Consider the following 7500-nt stretch of genomic DNA (forward strand, 5'->3'; position numbering starts at 1 on the left):
CTTGGGAATTAAAGTAATAATAAAGTACAGTGGAGATCGCTTCTATAGAAGCGTGAGTGGACAGAGAAAAACGTGGCTGAGGTTAGGGCAGAGTGGAAGACATCTTGAGACGCGCGTCTGCAGCGCCGCCGCACGGGCTACTTGGTAACTGCGCGCCAACGTTCGTAAAGCAATACGCCGCGGGACTAGCGTCCGCGTTCGTAAAGCGATACGCCGAGGGACTCAGTGCAAGTGTTCGTGAAGCCGCTCGCAGCGGTACTTAGTGTATCCGCGTCCGCAAAGCAACACGCTGCGGTCTAAGTGCCACGTTCGTAAAGTGACACATCAGGACACAGCAAAAGTATCCAGTTTGAAACACAGAGAAGTGCTAGTGCAAGTGCTTGACTAGTGCCGCCATTACGCCTTCGGACTTAGTGTCTGTGCGCGTAAAACAATACGCCGCTGGGACTCTGTCTCGAGCGAGAAAAAAAAAAAGCAATACGCCGTCGGACTTAGTGCCCGCGCGTATAGATAATAATAGTACAGTGCAAGCAAAAGTGCTTGACCAGTGCCGCCGTTACGCCGTCGGACTTAGTGTCTGTGCGCGTAAAACAATACGCCGCTGGAACTTAGTGTCTGTGCGCGTAAAACAATACGCCGCTGGGACTTAGTGTCTCGGCGCGTAAAACAATACGCCGCTGGGACTCTGTCTCGAGCGAAAAAAAAAAGCAATACGCCGTCGGACTTAGTGCCCGCGCGTATAGATAATAATAGTGGTGCAGTGCAAGCAAAAGTGCTTGACCAGTGCCGCCGTTACGCCGTCGGACTTAGTGTCTGTGCGCGTAAAACAATACGCCGCTGGGACTTAGTGTCTGTGCGCGTTAAACAATACGCCGCTGGGACTTAGTGTCTCGGCGCGTAAAACAATACGCCGCTGGGACTCTGTCTCGAGCGAAAAAAGGCAATACGCCGTCGGACTTAGTGCCCGCGCGTATAGATAATAATAGTGGTGCAGTGCAAGCACAAGTGCTCGACCAGTGCCGCCGTTACGCCATCGGACTTAGTATCTGTGCGCGTAAAACAATACGCCGCTGGGACTTAGTGTCTGTGCGCGTAAAACAATACGCCGCTGGGACTTAGTGTCTCGGCGCGTAAAACAATACGCCGCTGGGACTCTGTCTCGAGCGAGAAAAAAAAAAGCAAAAAGCAATACGCTGTCGGACTTAGTGCCCGCGCGTATAGATAATAATAGTGGTGCAGTGCAAGCACAAGTGCTCGACTAGTGCCGCCGTTACGCCGTCGGACTTAGTATCTGTGCGCGTAAAACAATACGCCGCTGGGACTTAGTGTCTGTGCGCGTAAACAATACGCCGCTGGGACTTAGTGTCTCGGCGCGTAAAACAATACGCCGCTGGGACTTAGTGTCTCGGCGCGTAAAACAATTCGCCGCTGGGACTCAGGCTCGAGCGAGTAAGATAAAAGGAATACGCCGTCGGACTTAGTGCCCGCGCGCGAGAAAGAATAGCGCAGGGCAAATACAAATACAAGTGCGTGACCAGTGCCGCCGTTACGCCGTCGGACCTAGTGTCTCAGCGCGCAAAACAATACGCCGCGGGGACCTACAAATATCAGAATGGCTACGAAGGGTCAATCCCCAACCGCTACAAAAGCAAGAGTGGTTCTCCAACCACTGAAAACGCAAAAGGTGGAGGGGAAAAGCCCGGTTCAGGAGAGAAAGAGGAGAACAGAGGAGAAAGAAAAAGGGGAAGAGGCGAAGCAACAGCAATCGCCTGTAGCAGCAGACGAACCCCGCACTGTGCCCGATTTAAGAGCACAGGCAGGGGAAATAGAGAAGGGCGTATTAGCCTTCTGTCTGGACCCAAGTAAGAAGGTTAACAAGGAGCAAACCGCAGCCATCATGCGGTATTTCCGGGACATGCGAGGGATAGTGGAAGAACTCTTACTCCACAACAGCTACCTCACCGGGAAGTTGGACCAGAGCACCGGCGCGGAGAAGAAAGAAACGGCGATACTGAGTGCCGTCAACAAGACGCTACAAACGAGCAAGCGGCTCGAAACGGCAGTCAAATCAAGGATGGAGCCTAAGCAGTCCTCCTACGCCGAAAAAGTCAAAATGAAGAATAGTATGGTGGGGCAAATCGCGGTCAAACCACCTACAAACGCGGTGATAATCCGGCCGGAGTCGTCAGACTCCGAGATAAAAACGAGTGAGGAAGCACGGGAAGCAGTCTTCACGCTGGTGAACCCACGTAAGAGAGGAATCCAGATCACCGCAGTGAAGAAAATCAGCGGGAATGGATTAGTCGTGGAAACGGCGAACCCCGAAGGCCTAAAAGCGTTCACGGAGAACGCCAAGCTAAAGGAAGCCGGCCTAAAAACCAGCACGCCGCAGAGGAGGCTGCCCCGGGTAATATTATATGATGTCCCACGGGAAATGCCGGAGAAGGAAATAATGGGCTGCATCAAGAAGCAGAACCAAGAAAGGCTAACAGATGAAGACGTCGGAGCCATCAAATTCTGCTTCAGAACAGGCCGCAAGGACTCCGAGGAAACTAACTGGGTACTGGAAGTGCCCCCCCAGGTAAGAGATAAACTACTAACTGGCAAGATATTCATCTCGTGGAATGCTTGCCGGGTTCGGGATTACATAGCCGTCAGCCGCTGTTACAAGTGCCAAGGCTATGGGCACGTGGCAAAACACTGCCGCTTGGGCTATGAGATCTGCGCACATTGCGCGGAAAGCGGACATAGCACTAAAGAGTGCACGAATAAAAACAAGAACGCCGGCTGCGTCAACTGCAAGAAGGCAGGGAAAAAAGGCGATCACGCGGCCTCTAACGCAGACTGCCCTATGTATAAGAAGGCGTTAGAAATAATTATCTCCCGAACTACGTATGAGTAAAGCCCCGAGCAAAAATGGAAGAGGACACGGGGGTAGAAGGGGTATAAGGATCCTGCAGCATAACATGCAGCGTTCCAAAACTGTCCCCCACGAAATCAGGACACAGATGGTAGCTGATGGCGACGAAATCTTGCTAATGCAAGAGCCATACAGCATCGACGGAAAAATACCCGGACTCGGAACAGGAATCTCGATCGCCTGTCGGGGTTCGAAGGGTGACCCACCAATGGCAGCAGTAGGAGTTAAGTCGAAGGAGCTAACGCCGCTCGAAATTGCCGGACTATGTACAACGCACTGCGCTTGTGTACAAGTAAGCGATGGAGAGACGGAGGTATACTTCGTCAGCCAGTACTTTCCGCCGACCGAAAATATCGAAGTCGGCCTCGAGCAATTAGACAAAGTACTGAATAGGCTCAGAGGGAAGAAAGCCATTATTGGCCTGGACTCCAACGCCAAATCTCCGCTGTGGTGCAGCAAGGACACCGACGACAGAGGTGAGGCCCTGGAGGCTGTCATCGCACAATACAACCTCCACATCCTCAACAAACCAGGACAGGCACACACATTTGAAACAACGAGAGGGCGATCGAACATAGACCTGACTATGGCGACTCCGGAAGCAATACCGCTCGTGAAGGAATGGAGAGTACACGAGGACGGAACCTCCAGCGATCACAGAATACTGGAGACGCGTCTCGATTTTAACGAGGGGAGTACTCCGCCGCAGCTTCAGGAAAGAAGATACAACACTCGGCACGCCAACTGGGAGGTCTTTCAAAGAGTGATCATAGAGGAAAAGGCGACACTCCGAGAGACAAACCCCCGGCAGCCGAACGAGGTTGAACGAATGGCCGAGCAGATGCAGGAAGTCCTCAGAAGAGCCTGCGATGCCGCCATTCCGAGGAAAAAATGGTATCACAGATCGGTGCCATGGTGGACGCCTGAGCTCACACGAGCAAAGAGGGAAGTCTACCGGGCAAGGAGGAAATATCAGGGGACCAGGGACCCCGCAACGAGGGAGCAGGAGAAGCTGCGGTATAGAGAAATCAGAAAGGAGTACGTAAAAGCAATCACCAGGACCAAGATACGCAGCTGGAGAGAATTTATAACCAAGGAGGGCAACGCAGAACCCTGGGGTATTGCCTACCGAACGGCCACGGGCAAGCTAAGGAGGGAAGAAACAGTGTCGACTCTGCGGACGCCACAAGGGGAAACCTCCAACTGGCGAACCACCGCGGCGGCGATGCTGTCCGCCCTACTACCCGACGACGAGGAAGAAACGGACACGCCGGAGCAGACAGCGATCAGACGCGACAGTACAACCCCCCCGAACGTCGAGGACACCCCAGAGTTCCGCTACGAGGAACTCAGTGGCGCCGTAAAACGACTAACGAAGGGGAAATGTCCTGGACCTGACCTAGTCGAGGCCGAAGTAATCCAACGCGCCTGGGGTGGAATCCATCAGGAACTCCTCAGGCTCATGAATAGCTGCCTCACCTGGGGAGTCTTCCCGAAGGTTTGGAAATTGGGGAACGTCATCACTATCCCGAAGGGACCAGAACGGGATAAGAGTAGCCCGAAGTCTTACAGGCCGATTTGCCTACTATCGATGGTGGGCAAGTTACTGGAAAGGCTGATGGCTGCCAGGATGACAACTATATTCCACGACCACGCCCTAACGTCGGACAGGCAGTACGGCTTTCGCCCCGGTAGATCCACAGTGGATGCGATCACGAAATTCCGCGAGATAGTCGAGCGAATGAGTGAGGAAAAGTACGTACTCGCAATCGCGCTCGACATATCAGGAGCATTCGATAACGTGTGGTGGCCCAACGTGATGCACGAGTTGAAGAGAAGAGACTGCCCCGCCAATCTATATCGACTGACGAGAAGCTACTTTTCGGATAGAGCCGTGCGAATCGCGGGGAAAAATGATATGGTCAGCAAGCCCGTTACGAAGGGTTGCCCGCAGGGGTCGGTACTGGGTCCAAGCTTCTGGAACCTAATATTCGACGACCTGCTAGCCGAACTCACGACAAGCGCGACAGAGTGCGAACCGATCGCGTACGCGGACGACATAGTGATCCTGGTCGCAGGAAAGGCGAGAACCGAACTGCAAGAGAAGGGACAAGATATAGTCACACGCGTTGCTACCTGGTGCGACAGGAAGAAACTCACGCTGTCGGCGGAGAAAACGGAAATGATGCTCGTCAAGGGCAAGCTGGATGCGGAGAGACCACCGATCATCAAGATCGATGGCAGAAGCATAAAAATGAAACAGGCTATAAAATACCTGGGAGTGTACCTAGAAAGCGGCCTGAAAATAAACAGGCATGTACACGAGACGACAAAAAAGTGCCAGAAACTATTCAACAGCCTCGCGAGAGTGGCCAAGGCGAAGTGGGGACTCGGACACGCGGCCATGCGTACCCTGTACAAAGGGCTGTACGAACCGATAACCACATACGCCGCAGCCGGCTGGAGCGACCTGCTGAAAGGTAAGGCGAAGAGCAGACTAATAAGATCGCAGAGGATGGCACTCCTCCGAGTGACAAAGGCATACAGGACAACGTCAACAGAGGCCCTCCAAGTCATCGCCGGAGCTATCCCGATCGACCTCCTCATCGAAGCCCGAGCACGGAAATACCGATGGGGGAAAGGCCAAGACGACGCGAGCAGCGAAAAGGAAATCGCCAGGCAAGCAATAGAGAAGTGGCAGGAACGCTGGCAGACCACGAGCAAGGGGAGGACGACTTATGCGTACTTCGACAGCATTAAGGACAGGCTTGAGAATCGCTGGGTAAGACCCGACCACTATATGACACAGTTCATCAGCGGTCATGGGGACTTTCAAACTCAAGACGTTCGGCTTGAGCGAAGTGGACACGTGCGACTGCGGCAGTGAGGAAACCCCCCACCATATCCTCGAGGAATGTCCTCTCTTCGAAGAAGACCGTCAAACACTGCGGAACGCGATACGCGAACTAAAGTTAGACTGGCCAGAAGAAAAGTGGGAGTTTATAACGAAGGACGTATACCCCCACTTCCTCCAGTTCACAAGGAGCGTCCTGCGGGCAAAGGAGGAGAAGAGAAGGAGAATTCTGTGGGAAACAGAGGGACCCTCGCCACATGGGCGATACTCGGGGACAGGAGCAACACAGCTGACTGAACCGACAGACGGGCCTCCAAGACGGAGTACAAGGCTGGCACGGAGACCGACTGAACAGCGCAGGGGGAAAGAAGAAGAAGAGGAGGAAGAAGAAGAACCCGCGACGCTGAGACGCGCAGAGACCAACGGCATCGGACTCTAAACAGGGAACGAAATATAAATATAAAATATAAAAGAGCAAGAAACAGCACAAAACAAAAGAACACGGAAAAAGGACAAGGCAAGGAAGATCTAGGAAAGACCCCCTGCGACCGTCGGTGCAGGCGGTACTCATGCAAATGAGTACTGTGACGGTGCAGGGAATAATCGGCTGGAAAGCCAACCTGCTGGGACCGAGCAACACGCTGGCAGCTCCGCCTCCTCGTGGCCCCCGCTGGTAACGGCGCGGCGCGGTGCGCGCATCTCGCCGCGCCGGCTAAGCGAGCTGCCGCCCGAAAGGGTAGGTTCAACTTGTCCAAAGACCCGAAAGGAGAGGGCAGGGTTTTTCCAAGTCGCGCGCCGACCACCCGCGCGCCGTTCCCCGGGCAGTGGCCGTCAGGAAGTGGATAATAAATACCGAACATCCAAAGAGCGAAGCCAGTATGAGTTTTACACTCCAGGAATGGCGCGGTCGGCCCCAAGCCGAGCCCTTATACGCTCAAACTAATTGTCCCTATCTACTTCCCGCAGGGAGGATTCGCTTTTGCGAGTCTATGGGGGCTGGCAAACCCACGGTCCCGCAGCCAGGGAGGACCGTCGGGACAAGCGTCCCGCTTACGTGAGTCCTCCATGTACACCGCAAGGAAGGTTGCTGTGGTGTAAGACAAAGTCTTCCCCACGGAGCCTTGGGTAGTAGCGCACCCACGATCCTGAAGCCAAGGGTGAGACCGTCGGGAGAGCCGCCGAGGTACACTTCCTCAACTCCCGCTTACGTGAGTCTCATCTGGGTCTGACTGCACGGTGTGCAGGTAAACCGTGCAGCAGAGACGTGGCGGTACATCCACACGCGCGGTCCCACCGTTGACAATGAACGGTACCACGGGCGGTCGAGTGTTAGCCCAGAGGGCGTAGCGAACCCTCGGCTCGACCAATTATGGGTATGGACTCGTGGTGGCAGTGGTTGTGGCCAAATGCTGGCAAGAGGGCCGAGTTAAGGGGGACAAAGTCCTCCGAATGGCCTTCGGCGGGTGAGCAGCGTCCCACCTGCTCCGGATACCGTCCCGGAAGACGGAAGGGCTTGGAAAGGGCCCCGTTCGACCTGAGACGAGAGAGCCTCCTGCAGGCGATTATTTGAGGTAACCGGTACTGTGTACCGAGTGCGCTGGTTGGGCGTATCCCAACTCCGATGGCTTCTAGGGTTGCCCGGGCGCTGTATATGATATTAAATCTCAGGAAAGTACCCGACACCAAGAACCAAACTATATATATGTCCCTATCTACTTAATGCTGG

Source organism: Bombus vancouverensis, chromosome 16, assembly GCF_051014615.1.
Source record: "Bombus vancouverensis nearcticus chromosome 16, iyBomVanc1_principal, whole genome shotgun sequence".
NCBI classification, from domain to species: domain Eukaryota; kingdom Metazoa; phylum Arthropoda; class Insecta; order Hymenoptera; family Apidae; genus Bombus; species Bombus vancouverensis.